A 17,187-nucleotide genomic window follows, 5' to 3' on the forward strand; every position below is an offset into this window, starting at 1 on the left:
CTAAGTTATTTAAGAATTTGAACTTTGTAACATAAACTTCTTAAGACTTTTGCTTTCTGCTTTGTTTGGTTGCTATATTATATAGTATGGTGATGGTACACTGGTAGGTTATGGTGGTGAAGGTAGAATGGTGAAGTAAAATGGTGGTGTTATTTATTTTAGGTTGAACTTAATGCAGTAGGGAAATGTTTCTTATGTTGGTTTTAAGACTAGTGTCTTATTCATGGGAAATGAATACTTACAAACAGGTCTTGTCAGTTTTTTAGTAAAAGCGTTATAATATATCTTTAATATTGTTGATATTGATTAGTATAAATATGTTACAAATACATGAAAAACATTGTAGTAGGGGTGCATCAATACCCTCACAAGTGGGCCCTGCATGTGGGCTCCACTGGTCAACTCCCGCTAGAACTCCTGTTAACGCAGTAGCCTATTACTATAACACATATTCGAGTGTTATAATAGGGTGAGCCGGTGTTGCCGTAGAGTCCTTTCCCAATGGTTAAAATTGTACCCCCCTAGAATGTTGCAATAGCCAATTTGGCACATATATCAACATTTTTTGGTTTTTATCAATGCTTGTTGGAAGTTGTAGTATTCTTCTACGACATTGTACTTAAAGTTCTTTAAAACAAACTTAAAGTGCCTTTGGAAGTGGCCATTCATCACTTTATTTTATAATACACTATTTAGTAGGATGGCAATTGCAGAAATGAGAACCCATCTTAAACTGAGACATGAGATCTAATTTCAGCCACAAATTTTTTACATTTAAATTAAATCTTAGCCATCCAATTTATATTTTAAATTTTATTTTAATCCCCCAACCCCACCCACCAACCAACGACCAATCTCGCTATCCAACACCCCTGTTGTTCAACTCTTCCCTACAGTCTCTCTCCTCTGCCTCTCTTTCTCTCTCATATATCCATATAACCATACACGCATAACTCCTTCGCCCATCTTCATCATCTCCACCTTTATCTCCACGCACACGCCAACCACTGCCGCCCAACCTTTTACGCCCAGTCTCCACCCAACCATTGTGCCCAGCTGCCAACATCAAATATGGAGTGATTATATTGTTGTGATTCTTGATTTAGGTAATAAATTATAAAATAATATATATTTTCTAGTGATTTTTTCTTATAGTTAGTGATTCATCTATAATTGGGGTGTCTAAATGATGGTGGTGGTGATGCAGTGGGTATAATTTAATTATGGTATTTTGTAATAAAATCTGGTGATTTTTTTGCTATGATATTGGTGATTGGAGTTGATGATGGAGTTGGTGGCTGAATCTGGTGGGTGAAGCCAGTAGTCGGTTGTGGTGATTTTTTTTTCTCTGGTCGTGATTTTCTGTTTGGTGGTGGTGGTGGTTGGAGGAGTAAGAAGATGATGGGGGAGATGATGGTTAGAGATGATAATGAGATTTAAAATGAATGGTGTACATTGTAAGTAGATTTAAATTTGAATGGTGAAAATTAGATCTCATATCTCATTTTAAAATGGTTCTCACTAGAGTAAGACCCTTAGCAGGATTATTCTCCCTTCCACGGTTGTATAGATGAACGTTTGAATGAGAATGTTTGAATGAGATATCAAGAAATATAAGACTTTAAAAAATGCATAAGTTTAAAGAGCAATGACCCTTGTCAAACACATCTAGACCACAATAAATTCATTATTTATTATTTTTTTGTGTGATGCCTATTAAAGTTAAAAAAAGTTTCCTAACTATCAAATATGCCAAAATTAATTGAGATTTATTGTAGGGGCAATGACTCAAATTCATAAAATAAGCATTCTTCTTACGACCAGATCCAATCTCCTTACTTAAATATATAGTAAAATTTTTGAAATTTTAAAAAATATTTAGCTAGGACATAATTTTTTAATAAAAATACAAGTATTAACATAATTATGATATTTACATGCTAGGGTTAAAAATGTTTTCATAATTACTAATGAGTATAAAAATAAGATAATGAGAACTAAATTTAAAAATAATTTCAACTACAGAATTTGGTTCTTTGGTACATGAGGTGTTGTTTTAAAGTGTCTCAACTATTAATAAAGAGTTGAAACAATACTAATTAAGTACGGGTACACCAATATAATGTAAAAAATTTAAATGAAAGTTATTGGCAAACTATGTATCTAACATCCTTGAGAAATTTATTCATTATTTATATAAAAAACATATTTATGTAAATGAAATAAAGGGAGTAATTTAAGGTGAATTTAAAGTAATCACTCATTTTTACATCAGTTGAGGGATAAAAAAATATTTATTGTGCATATTTCTGGAAACACTCATATCAAATGAAGTTACAAATTTGTTCTAAGAAATTATAATTCATGCCTATACATAAACAAAAAAAATATTTTGGAAACAGTAGATATGCATATTGTAATAATGATAAAGCGTGAATTTGACAACTTTCTTTACACTGTCTTCCCGAACCAATTTTGTGAAAGAAAAGAAAAGAAGGGGGAGAAATCTCAACATATATTTTCTGCAGGTTGTTCCCCAATATTTTGATAAAAGAAAGGTAAAGATAGTTGAGGAAAATAAGGGGTTGATTTCCTCCAAATATTTTCTTTCCAAAAGTGGGAAGATTGGGGGAGAAACGAAAACGACGGAAGTAGCGATAATTTTATTTGCATTTATTACCCTTTTCACGTGTATTGATATATTCCAATTTTTACCGCGTATCTTTTCACTTTTTCCTGATGGACAACACTTATCAAAAGATTTTTCTCGCGGAACATCCCTCTTATAAGAAGATTTTACTAGTATTTAGAAAGAATTACTCCATCACATCCATCCAGCCAGTTCTATATCATCTTCTTAAGGTAACATTCTTCAATATCACTGATATTTATTATGTTTGTTGTTATACACATAGATTATGTGATGTGTATTGACTCACAATTTTTCAATTTATCCACCTTTATATTGTAGTTCTTGTCCTGTTAACCCTTTTGTTCTGCTTACATGTGATGATGAATCTTCAAGTATAATTTTCTATCTATATGCATATATAATTTCTATACGAATGCAAAATATGCACTATCATTTTAGTACATTCAATCCACATATATTATTACTATAAATTAAGAAAGTGATATATTGAGCATATTTATTTATTAATGAATTAAGATGGATAACACTGTATATGAGAGAGCTTCAGAACTCCGACATTGGGTTCGAAGTAGGCAATTGGCTGATGTTCATTTGCTAACTTTGTTGCTTGGTTTTATTACACGCCGTAGACTCAAGTATAAAAGGGTTAATTTACCTACAAGGGAATTATATTTACGTAGACAAAAGGTGCGTGAAGAAATCATGAATAACCTTTCTTCAAGTGGTAAAGCACATAAAATTATGCATATGAACATAAGTGTTTTTTTAAAGTTATGTAATGTCTTAGTACAAGTTGTCGGCCTTCGACCTATGAAGCGAATGTCAGTTGAAGAATAAGTAGCTAAATTCTTGCATAGAGTAGGAATTGATGTAAGAAATCGCATAATCTCGTGGGTTTATTGTCGCTCGGAATCAAGTACAAGTAGGTCTTTTCATCGAGTTTTGAAGGCGATTTTACCCATAGAAGATCACTACTTACAACAGCCTAGTGGAAAACAACTCCCAAAGAGATTCAAGAAAATGGTCAATTTTATCCTTATTTAAGGTAAATATGCAAATAGATTTGAACATTTTGTTGTACAATCTCAATTTACTATTTAGAATAGGAAATAAAATTTCAGGATTGTGTCGGGGCTATTAATGGAACATATGTTCGCGTGAAAGTACTTAATAAGGATGTTCCAAGATACCGTAGTCGAAAAGGGATATCCAACAATAAATTTCTTGGTAGCGTGTAATTGGGAATGTACTGCATTAGATTCAAGAGTAGTAAAAAAAGTGCTTGTAAGAGAGGATAAGCTAGTCATCCCTGATGGTAATATGAAACGTAAAATATAAATTTTCAATTTTCTTTAGCCTTATTTTTTAGTATTATAATATTTTAACTCATTTAAATATAGGTAAATATTATGTAATAGATTCGGGACTTTCTTAAAGAGGTGGCTTAATTTCTCCGTATAGATTAGTTCACTTTCATTTGAAAGAATACTCAAGTCATGCTCCACAGAAATTTAAAAAATTATTTAATCTCTGTCATGCGTCATTGAGAAATATTATCAAAAGGGCATTTGGTGTGATTAAGAAAAAACTTTCCACAGTTAGAAGTATCGCTGAACTGTTTTACTTATGTAAAACACAATCTCAAATTTTCTTAGCTTGTTGCATTCTTCACAACTTCTTTTGCGAGGAAGACCGTGATAAATAAATTAAAAAATAAGTGATGGAAGAATTTCTAAATGCACCTGCAGAACACAATTTTATGCTCCAAGAGACACGAATGAGAATAGTTTGCAAGGAGAACAAATTCGAAATGAAATTGCTAAAGCTATATGGGCTGATTATGTGATTTATCCTAATAATGAAACTAACATTTCTACTTAGATTTTTAGTTTTTTTGTAATATGAGTGTAATTGACATTATATTTTTTTGTTATTGTGTAAGCTTGCTAAATTTCATGTATTTTCTGATAAATTTTAATATTATATGCCGATATATATTTGCAAATTGTTAGTAATCAGTTTTTAATGTTCATCTGACTGTCTGATTACAAGATATTCCATTATATTCATTTATCTCGTTTATTTCCACTTTTAATATTCAGCCACTTTGTTGCTATTATATATATGTGAGATTATATAACTAAAGTAAAGATAATCTCATTTTAAGTTTTCTAGTATACTACTTCTGTAGGCTGAATCCTGCTTTGATAATAAATTATTTTTCATCGCATTTTTCTTTTTGTAATTTAGGCATGACGAAAAAGTCTAAAGGAGATAATGTGAAAAGAGAAATGTTAAAGTGGACACCTCAAATGGATGGATATTTTATTCAGTCTATGCTTACACAAGATTATCTTGGAAATAGAATTGATGGAACCTTTACTTCTAGTGCCTACACAAACATGGTTAAAGAGTTGTGTGAGAAGCTTAATATGGATTTCTATAAAACTCATTTGAAAAATCACCTGCATACACTCAAAGATCATTTTACACAATGTTATGATTTATTCGGCGGTGTAGGATTGAGCGGAATTGTTTGGAATTATGAAACCAAGTTATTTGAAGCAGAGAACGAAGTTTGAGATGCTTTGATAGAGGTATGTATTCACGTCTCACCAGTTAAATGAAAATGATTTAATCTGAGTTATTATTGTTATTTTCTTCATAAATATTGTGATCAGTCACTGGCCAGTTTTGTTGCCATAAAGTTTGATCATAGATTTATATGCTAATAAATATGGTTCATAAATTATAATGTTATTTATCTATTGTACTGTTGTCAGCAGTAAGTTTTTTTTATATCTTTTTTCACAAATTAGGCAAAGCCTGATGATGTGAAGTGGAAAACAAAGAAGATATACAATTACAATAACCTGTCAGTATTATTTTCTAAGGACAGAGCGACTGGTGCTGCTGCTGGAATTGCAAAGGAAAAAAATAAGAGATTATTAATGGAAACATTAGAGGAACCAGAAACACTCGAGGAAGTTGATCGATTATTATTTACTAAAAAAGTCACTATGGAAGATTTAATTGGTGATAATGACGTGTTTATCTCTTCTATTCCATCTTCAGAAGAGATGCAAATGCGCTCAAATTCATCAAAAAATAAGAAAAGAAAATGTGATGAAGAAAAGGAAATGATATATAAAATTATGGCTTCACTTGAAGTGGTCGGAGAGGCTATCAAAGAAGGTTATGCTATACTCAAAGATAGTAAAATTATAATGGATCGATCTCGTCAAAGGGTTTATAGTGGAGAGGAGATTTATAATGTATTGGAGCTTATGGAATTGAAACTAAAGTTAATTTCCAAATATTATCTTTTCTTGATCAAGAATGAGGACAACACACAAGCTCTTTCTGGTTGTCCAACTCAAGTGCGAGAAGCTATATTATACGTGTTGATTGAACGTGATGCATCTTGATTAGAGTATGTTGTGTTCTGGACATAGAAAGTCTGAATCATAAACCCTATGATTTTTTACTTTAGACTTATTTATTCTAGTTCACGTGCTTTCTTTTATTATTTTCTATTTGCTTTTGCTTCTGTAAGGATGATGCTTGATGATTTTTAAGTTTAAAAAAAATTATATTCTTATGTTTTATTTTGTAGGTTTTTATATATATTCATATTTAAATTTTTGTGTCATGTTTTTTTCTTCTCAAGGTTGTTGTTTGTATTTGGGAACAGATAATATGATACTATTCTTGATAGTAGTTTAATGTACATGGACATCAGGATATGCCATTTAGACTTGAAAGTGTAGTTTGCATGTTGAAAAAACAAGAACTATAGTGTGACATCAATAATAGTGAAAGATTTAACTTACACTGAATTTTGAATAAAAGAACTATTTGTGTGCTAATTTAATTGTTAAATTGGTGATATAATGGTAAATTATCATAATTTCTTTTCTTTTCTCCTTTATTAGGGAACAAAAGGAAGTAAATTTTTATCTCACTTTCTTTTCTTTTGAAAGGTGTTCAGGAACACTAAGGAGAAAATTATGAAAATTCTATTTCTTTCCCTTCCTATCAAAATTTATAGTATTTTCTTCTTTTCTTTTCTTTCAAAGTTCTGAAACACAGCGTTAAAAAAGGTTCTGAGTTTCTATTTGATCTCCTATAAGCTTGCTAACAAGAGTAATATATATTTTGTAAAATAAAGTTAGTCCAATAACATGTAACATTAATATCTAGCTTGCTAGAATTAAGCGTATCATCCGTGTCCCCTTTTTATGACTACCCAATATATTTGAAAATAAGAACTCCCCCCAAAACCTGCAATCCAGTAAACTTAACAAAAAATATAACTATATCAGCATCACAACATAAATTTTAAAAACATACAAATAATCATTACACCACAAAATGTCACATAAAAGCATGTTCTAATCCACCAGTTAAATATATAATCATTTTAAAACAACATTTCTGTGACTTGACAACATAAAAGTGGCAAAATTACTTCACCAAATAATAACCAAATAAATCAGTAAAAATCAAGTTCAGAGAAACCAACAAATTAAACCAACTTAGAGGAATGTTAAACTTACCAACCAATATAATTTAAACTGAGTTAAAACACGTTCAGATTCCGAACTTAACCAAATAAATCCCAACATTTTTCCCTAATTTTTTCCCCATTAATAATAAAAAGAGTAAAATTAGGCATCTCATAGTGTCACACATCAGTCTCAACCTTGTCTTCATGAAGCTGGTCCTCGTGAGCAAGATGTGGAACACTAGTGTAGTCCTACTACACAGACCTTCCAATCCAGAAGATTTTTCCTGATTCTTTGTCTTAACAACGATCAAATCATGCAAGTTTATAGAATCATGGGTAGGTGAAGTAGGAAATGGCCTAGAGAGAATAGTTGTAAGAGTTTGAATTCGCAAAATAAATCTTTCCAAAACTTATTATCATTTACCACTTCATTTTCTTGAGAATCAATCTTAGATTATCCTTCACCTTGAGTATAAAATCAGTAATTTTTTTCCAAAGACATCTCACCAAAAGAACAACCAAACTGGGGCAGTGGAGAGATGAAGGTCTAGGTAGTCCTAAGTAAAGCACATTCCATTTTTCTAAACCATGAGTTTAGATTGATTGAAGCATTTTTGGTTCAAACACTATTTATTAGATAAAAAACAAATATAAATAAAAGTTTGAATCAATTATTTCAACAAGAACAAGTACAACTAAATTGTATTTTTACATAAAATAATAGTGTTTAAATAATTTCAACTTAACCAAAATTAATTTTTTATTATATAAATCATCTAAAAATTCTTTATATCATTATAATTTAAATAATTATGACAAACTTTTATTTAACCTTTTCAAATAGATGCAAAATAATGAACCTTAAAAAAATCTTAATTATATATATATATATTTAATTCAATAACTTAGAATACATGATTCTGGCAAATCGTTTTGCTACTACTATACTAAATGGCAGAAGAAAACGTCATTTCAACAGCAAACCAGGTTGACAACAAGAATTTAGGCTATTTTGGAGTTCATGATTATGCCCCTCAGAATATGAACAATGTGCTTGATGTTGAGACAACTAGAAAACTAAATCGGGCTCTTGCGGTAATGCACGAATGTTTCACGTCGGCAAAAGAACCTTGGAATGGGAGAGATGAGGTGTAACTCAAGATGTAATCTTTAGCAGGCAAGGACTGCTAGCACCTAAAAAACATAAAATAATAAGTATGAAGAATAGAATGATAAAAAGAGTAAAAAACTAATTTTGATATAAGTAAATATATGAGATAAATATTAGAAAAAAAATATTTTACATTAGTTTATTAAATAGTACTATACCTCTTAGATCCATGCCATCCTTAGATAATACGTTTTGGAGCATTTTCTTCATTGTCTACTGTAAATTATCAAAAACATATATTTAAATTTTTGAATAAAATATTCACAATCATATTGAAAATAAAATAAAAATTTAAAAGTGTACAATTTCAGAGAAAAATACATATCAAAAATATTTAATATTCTAATTACCACAACATATACGAGGGCATCCACTAAAAAATAATCTATTTTTAATCAAACTATCACATATTAACACGTTTACGTTTTATAATCATATCTATTTTTAATTGACTAACACATATGAACAGATTTTATATACAAAACAAATAAGGTTTAGTGAAAACTAAATTAAAAAAATATAATCTACCGTAAAGCTGTGTTCATATGAAATAGTCACTCATAAAAATATATACATACGACATGTCTATACATAAATATACATATAAGTTAGTTAATAACCGGGTAGTGACTCACTGTATGTCTGCGGGTGACATAAACTACAAATTCAGCAATACGAAATATTGTTCTAATAAATACGAAACTCTACAAAAAATACATTTTAAATCTTATGAAACAGAGGCCTTTGAAAAAGAAAACGTGCAGAAGAGAAGAATACTAGCACAATTTAGGAGAAGAAGAGGTCTTCCTTATAAAAGAAAATATGATACGGTGAAGAGTGAAATTCTGCGATTTGGGGAAAAAAGGGTGTTAATTTTTATGAATTTATAGTGAAGGTTCTAGAATGAACTAGAAATGATTTCTTTAACTCATACAATTATTACAATGGACTAAGAGTGTGTTTGGATACCCAGTAAGAAGCTCAATTGGTGTTGGAGTGTGTTTGAAAGCCCACAAGAAGCGCACTTGGGAGAAAATCCCAAATCAGGCTAAAAGCCCACATCAATTTAAATGAGTAGTGGAGGAACTTATGTGGTTTATATTTTAACATAATCATACTTTCGTTATAAATAATTAAATTTTGTAAATGTCCTTTAATATTTCTTGTACGAAACCTTTAGTCTTTCATGTATAAGACCTTTGACTTTTCATTTCTAGACTTTTGACATTCTAGTCTCTTGTAACTTATGTCATGTAAAGCCTATAAATAGACATTGTACTTTAGAATGAAAATACACATCAATATATCAAAATTATCACTTCTCTCTCTCTCAGAATCTCTACTCTATATTAATCTTTATTTTATATTATATTTCATAATAACTTGTATTTATCATATTTCTTTTGTTGTCTCTTTTGTTCATTTTTAATAAATTTGTGACTGGTTTTCATATTTTTTTTGATGTATTTGTGTTTTTATTAGAAATTGTAAAGTATTTTCTTTTAAATTTTCTATTTATTATAATTGGTTATCTATTTTTCTATTTTTAGAAATACTGGTCTTAAACTAGTATTTTGAATTTTAAATATATGTATAAAATATAAAATATTTTGGGTTAAAATCATCACTTCTCCCTCTCAAAGTCTTTACTCTATATTTTTCTTTATTTTATATTATATTTCATAACACGTTATCAGGACAACATGCTCTATGATTCGTTAGTTTTATGGTGTATTTTTATTTGAGGAGACTAAACTTGGAGGTTTGTTTAGCATCAAAATTCAAGTGGTTAAAATTAAGGTTTGTTCCATTACAAGGTATGAGGTGTTGCTTATGATCGAGGGTCGAAGTTTTTTCTTCTTCCTATATTCAATTGAACGTAAAACTGTAGAAGTTTATTAAAGTGAGAAATCGGCAACCGCAGAAAAATGACCATGATTTTTAAGATTATAAGGTACGCATCTATATCATCTTCTTCATTTTTATCATGATGTTTTATAAATCCTAATATTTTAGTTGTGCCCATAAAACTCATGTTGATTCCTTTTACCTCGAAAATTGAATCATTTAAAACTTCCCAAAAAGATCATTTGTTTACATAATACTTTTAACTTTTAACATTTTTATTAAATTCCTCCCTTTAATATGTCAGATTATGTGATATACGTAAATTATTGATGTGACTTTGGAATAAGTACATCTTTCATATAAACTGAATCACATCTAAAAATCAAGTATAATACCAATCTAGTCAATAACTCAATTAAATTATGTTTTGGTTGCTCACATTTTATATCAGTCATATATTTATTTTCATGAGTCATAGCATTTTTCAAGATTAAAGTTATTCATAACTTTCATAATTTGTATCTTTCCAAATAAATTATTTGGATGATATGAATTACCTATTTTCGATCCCGATTAGATCTGATTTTATTAATGTATATTGTATTATTATTTTTAGGGCAAGATATTGATTTGAGGTTTAATACATACAATTATGTTGGTATATATGCAAAAGTTTAATTTGCATATTTAAATGTATTCTTACATGATTACCATATTATCTAGATATGAGCTTGTATTTGTGTGTATGTCTTAGGCCCTTTTTACAATTCTCGCAAAAATTTTATAATCGATGCAATATATCTTTGGTATGTCTTATGTATTTGTGTGACAATATACACTATTATTTAGGTGAAACATATTATGACATATTTACACATAAAATATGTTCACACTACCCTGATATCTTTTGCATATGTTAGTATATGTTTTATGTGTAATGCATGATCAAAAAAATGGTAGTTTAATATCATAAGTATTTTTATGTAGTTTTGTTTGCGATGCATATGATATATGGTAGCACTATACATTCATTTTATGATTAATTGATATTATATATTATTATTTGTAATAAATAGTTTCCCCAAATCTTGAGTTCATCACTGTTTATATTATACAAAAAAATATAGTTGATTAATGACAATTAGAAGTTGTGTGAATAATAACGAGAAATTTTGTGAATATGAACACGAAATTTTTATAAGACACATTTTGATGTGTTTGGTCCTATAGAATCTCTGAAGGATATTATTGGATGATTTATCGTAGATACGACATCAAGGAACATCAACAACGAAAAATATCATATGTTTAAGCTTTTCTATCAAGATATTTAATAACATTGACAAAAAATGAAGAAAAATGAGTAATGATTTATAATATTCTCGAAAGATGTATTATATAAATAATAGTGACATTCTTAATTTTTGGATGCAATAAAATATTAAATTTTGTGCTGATGAAAAGTATCCCGAAGATATTATATATTGGAAAATGTTATTAATTATGAGTTGGTATTTTTATCTTTGTGGTTAATTTATCCAGTATATGAACTTAAGCAAGTAGTCCACACCATTCCCATAAGTGACTATGACAATATTAAGAAATATAATATTCTTAAACTGTTTTGTAGCATGGTTATGATCTCCCGAATATGAACACATGGGTGTTAATGTTGTACATCAAATGAGAGTCATCCAAATGGGGAGTGTTGTATATATTGGATGACTCGTTATATTAGGTAGAAGGCTCCAGAAGAGCATCTTTATTATTATCATATATTTGAGTAAATATTTGAAAAAAAGAAGGAAGGAGGAGAATAGAACATTATATACTCTCCCAAGTGATTAGAAAAAGAAATTAAATTTATGATGAATAATCGACCATATAGAAAAAACAAATGATAGTTGTGCTTTCAAGTCTTAAGTTTATTAAGGCACTTAAAATAGTTTGGAGGAAGTTTTTAAATTCTCCACCAATTTTATATATCTAAAATTATGTAAAATATACATTAGGGTAACCAGAAGTTTACTGAAAAATATATAGTTACGGACTAGTAATCCCGACATTAAAAATATGCGAGTAGTAATTAAAATTTTATATGGACGTTCATTGAAGAACCCCTAGATTCTTCTAATTAGATGTATGATATTTGATCATAAGGAAAATTGATCACCAACAAAATATATTTCTGAAAGTGAATTGTATATCTTTAAATATAGAGCATTAAGATATTTTATGCATGAACTACATGGTTACATGCCTAGTTGTTATTCATAACCTGAAGTTTGTGAGTTTGATTCTTTTAGTTAATGATATCATCAAGAATATTCATTTGTATGATACTGGTAAGTTTATCGCCCATTCAAATTTATCAAATATCTTATAGCACATATTGATTCGCACCTTGCCATCTAGTTCTTTCTCCCCAATGTGAAAAAATTTTGGTCAGCTCAAATAGTTCCACCAGTACAATTAAATCGATTGATGTTCATTATAAATTTGTGATTATCAGGTTTTAGCCATATATATGTACATGTTTATGACTCAGTTTAATGAGTCCATTTTCCCAAAATCAGGGGAGAAAAAATAGCTGGTGAACATATAAGCTTAAATATTTGTCTCATCTTGGTACTCAAAGTAAAAAAAATGAACCAGAAGTTCATAGAATATATTCACTATGTTTCAATAATTTCCAGACATATATGATGACCAAAAGGAGTTACTATGTCACATATATCAGCTATTAATACTCCAAATGAAATTATCCAGGAGGATAACCTCAATCTATTAATGTGTCTAAAGAACGCCCGAAGGGTGATAAGCTCATAAGTTTCATTAATAAAATTCTTGAAAAAAATGGAGCAGTGGTTTATAATGAATAAATCAAGCAGTGGATAACATTTGAATAATCTCTGGAAAAGATTTTAGACTTGACAAATGAAAGAAAATATAAAGGTACCTGAAAAGTTTTTGAGATCTCAATATATTATGACATGTTTAGAATAAATGAAATAATTACTCAATTCGACATCGAAAATATTTAAAACTTGAGGTTATGGATGATAATGAGGATCGGAAAATAAATTGGCTAAGAATGTAAATAAATGATTAAGGAAAAATCTTTTACAAAGAAAAAAGTTATTAGGACTTGCAGTTCGCACACCAGAAGTTGGGCAACAAGCGCGCTATAAGAACTATTTGAAACTGCAGTCCACACAGTCAGTGGGATATACATGAATATTGCAGTAATAATAAATTAAAAATATACAATATATGAGATTTAAACGTCAGATAGTTGCAAAATGATCTCATATTTGATTAAGAAGAGAATAGAAAATGTGTAGTACATATAATTACATGATAGTCTGACATTATATGAAAGATTTAATTTATTAAATAAAAATATTCCTGAAGAATCTAAACCGCTGGAAGCGGTAGATCAAGTTTTTGAGAACTAGTCCTATCAAATTGTTACGGGTTTCAGACCAGTAGTCCGACATAAAATTTCATCAAATATATTGATGTTTTATTTAATGTTTATCAAATTATACTTTATACATCTGAGTATGTACGGGCATAAGAAGGTGTATGTGAAGTATTCCTAGTAATTTGTTTTGAGGGTAATATGAAATGTGATAAGTGATAACTCATGTTAATCTTTGGCCAGAGTGGATGGAAATTAGAATGTGTTCTTAATTGACATTCAAATGAGTTTCACCTCAAAATCAAAATATATTGGGTTTATTGAGTTTATTTTATTATAAAGTTTTTCTATCACTTCAGAATTTCCCTAAAACAATGCATGTTTTGAAGGGGAAAATCACTTTTGAGTGGAGGCTAAAATATTTTACTGAGAATGCTCATAAGTTACGACTTATGGAAGTCAATTAGATATAAATCCCAGAATGAAAATAAATACATGATTATACACTTGTGACATAAGATCATACAATATTCAGAGTTATAATTTCTTCCTTGAAGGAAGATGATATCCACTACCGTGGAACTTGAAAATAAATTGGTCATAAAGTACCATGAATCATATTGCAGTAATTTATTGATTTATCTTTATACATGTTTCAGTACGTTTAATTAATTTACTGGCTGTAGGTGATGACAAGTTCTACTAATTCTTATCTAGAGTAAGATGATCTTGTCCTAAATGAAAGGGTAGAACCATGTTCACTGTATACTTTAAAACTAGTATAAGATGATGGTATACAAATCTTAAAGGTACATAATTTTTTTATTTGATCTCCACTAACCTCTTCCAAAAAGGTTTAAATTGATTTTGCAGGTGCGAAGTGTTTACTCTGATTATCATAATTCGGGTCTCAATTCAATATATTCACATATTATTGAAGATGTTATTATTTTGGAATACAATAAAATTAACAATTTCATGGACTTCTCATAATGAAATCGTGCTTCTGGCAACACGTTAGATTGGTTATATAAGTGTATGACAGTGATTCGACATGGTACTATAAGTTGTAGTTTATTTAGCAAGATTGAAGTTATACAGACTATATAATGTGCTCGCTACACAACTCAGTGAATAATACACAAAATCATGCAATGCCTTATGAACAACTACATATTACATCAACAATATCATCAACTCAAATATTTTATGCGACCTTATCATCGGGGGGAGATATGCGCGTTGCACTCTTTTTTCTTTAACCATGGTTTTTTCCCAAAGGGTTTTCCTGGTGAGTTTTTAACGAGGCAGTATCACATGCGCATTATGAAATAATGTTCTTGTTTCTTTACTATGTTTTTGTTGAGAACCACGGACTTAGGGTGTTACTACGTTTTACGATAAAGATTACGAAAAGAGGATTACCTTGTTAATGGTTGATTCCACGCTCTTCTATTGTATTCCCAAATTCCCTTGAGCGAAGTGTGGCCTCCGTCTTCTCAAGTTATCCTCTCTTCTTGCTCCTTGGTGGCTACAATATGTTTTCACATAATTACCAAGCAAGAAGAGAATAAGAATATATATAGGCTACAATAGGGACCATGGATAATTAGGTTGGGCCTTCTAATTACATCTTGAGCCTAGCCCAATGTAATTAAATATTAATTCATTCCACTAAAGAATTAATATTTGCACTACCTTTCCTAATATCGTAATTTAATTAATTCGGTTCCAATATTATTTACTTATTAAATTCCCCATGTTTAAAATATCATATGTCCATTAATTAAATAAATTACTGATAATTTATTTAATTAATATCTTTTATCCTTGATCATCCACTCAACCTTTATTTAATTATGCCAGAATAAATTCCACCTGCAGGGTTTCACATAATTAAATCTTTTTGAGCTTTCAAGGGGACATCATTAACCCAAATATTATCAGGACATGGATTCCTTTAATAAATAATATCCACCATGTATATAATTCCATCACCCAAAATATAATGATATAATTCAAAAGAATTATTTCATATATAAATCAAAGCATGTAAATAATATACACGTGTCAATTACTATTTCCGGATTAAGAACCTAAGCATTAATAATAACATAGAATCTTAGTTCTCCTTCTTAATCAGTATTAAGGGAACAATTCTAAATTTGATCCTGTTCAATATACACAAAGTATACTAGTATTATTTATTAGTCAATATAAACTAATCTAAATAATACTACAGCCATACTAGTGGATTGTCCAACACCACATGTGCTGTGAACCTTATTATATTATATAACCGTATTTAACAATCTAATATTCTGTATCCCATTTGATACTAGATTGTTCACAATATATAATATTAGACAACATGTAAACAATCAAATGATTCTCAAATAAACTGGCCAGAAATAAATGTACATACTTCAAATAAATATTTTCAGTATACACTAACAGTTTTTCACCCACAAGATTTCTCGCGTATGGTTTTAAAGAGATATTGTTTCATATAATGGACACCTAAGGGGGTGTGTTATAAATAATTAAATTTTATGGATGTCCTTTAATCTTTCATGTACAAAACCTTTAACCTTTCATGTATAAGACCTTTGACTTTTTATTTCTAGACTTTTGACTTTCTAGTCTCTTGTAACTTATGTCCCTATAAATACACATTGTACTTGAGAATGAAAATACACAACAATTATTCAAAATCATCACTTCTCTCTCTCAGAATCTCTACTCTATATTTTTATTTTATTTTATATTATATTTCATAACAATTTTTTATTTATCATATTTCTTTTGTTGTCTCTTTTGTTCATTTTTAATAGTTTTGTAATTGGTATTCATATTTTTTCTTTTGGTGTATTTGTGTTTTTATTAGAAATTGTAAAGTATTTTTTTTGAATTTTCTATTTATTATAATTGGTTATCTATTTTTCTGTTTTTAAAAATATTGGTCTTAAACTAATATTTTTAATTTTAAATATATGTATTAAATATAAAATATTTTAAATATATGTATTAAATATAAAATATTGGTCTTAAATATATCTGACTGTACGTGACACATCGTATTTATTTAAGTCAAGTCACCAAGTTTAGTCAGCATTCCGTCAAATTTTTAACGGAATGTAACAGAGAGTAATTTGGATGAAATTTTTTGAGAATAAAATGATGTGATTGAAAGTTTTTTGAGTTGGATGACCCAACTGCAAATTCCCGGTCAATTGAGTGACCAAAATGCCATTTAACCCAAAATAATATTTTTAACTTATAAAATGGAATTTACCAAACAATTCATTAACTTATAAATAATTATATCTTAACATATAACAAACCTATAAGCAATATTTTACTTATTTGACACTTATTTATTATAAGTGAAAAGTTACTTATTTAATATATTCCAAACTGTCCCTTAATATTCCTACTTTTCATTTATTTAATGTTTTGTTATTTTTTTATGAAAATACTTGTAATTATCGATTTAGATATAAGTGTAAAATTTTATTTTATTATTAATCATATTCTTATATGTGTGTGGTTTGAATTTTGAATTCATGCTTATAGATAAA

At 29.0% G+C, this 17,187-nt stretch overlaps 1 long non-coding RNA gene across 3 annotated transcripts; it reads left to right on the forward strand.

The window, feature by feature from the left end:
• The first annotated feature begins 2,426 nt into the window (after window positions 1–2,426).
• Window positions 2,427–6,249, forward strand: LOC141664093 (uncharacterized). Of its 3 annotated transcripts, none has more exons than XR_012551829.1 (3): window positions 2,427–2,862; window positions 4,904–5,250; window positions 5,473–6,249. It is a non-coding gene; the product is annotated as an uncharacterized LOC141664093 (long non-coding RNA). The 3 variants fall into 3 exon arrangements; XR_012551830.1 differs by having other exon boundaries at window positions 2,430–2,862; window positions 5,174–5,250; window positions 5,473–6,245; XR_012551831.1 differs by lacking the exon at window positions 2,427–2,862 and adding an exon at window positions 2,902–3,698.
• The last annotated feature ends 10,938 nt before the right edge of the window (window positions 6,250–17,187 follow it).

This window comes from Apium graveolens, chromosome 6 (genome assembly GCF_009905375.1).
Source record: "Apium graveolens cultivar Ventura chromosome 6, ASM990537v1, whole genome shotgun sequence".
NCBI lineage: Eukaryota > Viridiplantae > Streptophyta > Magnoliopsida > Apiales > Apiaceae > Apium > Apium graveolens.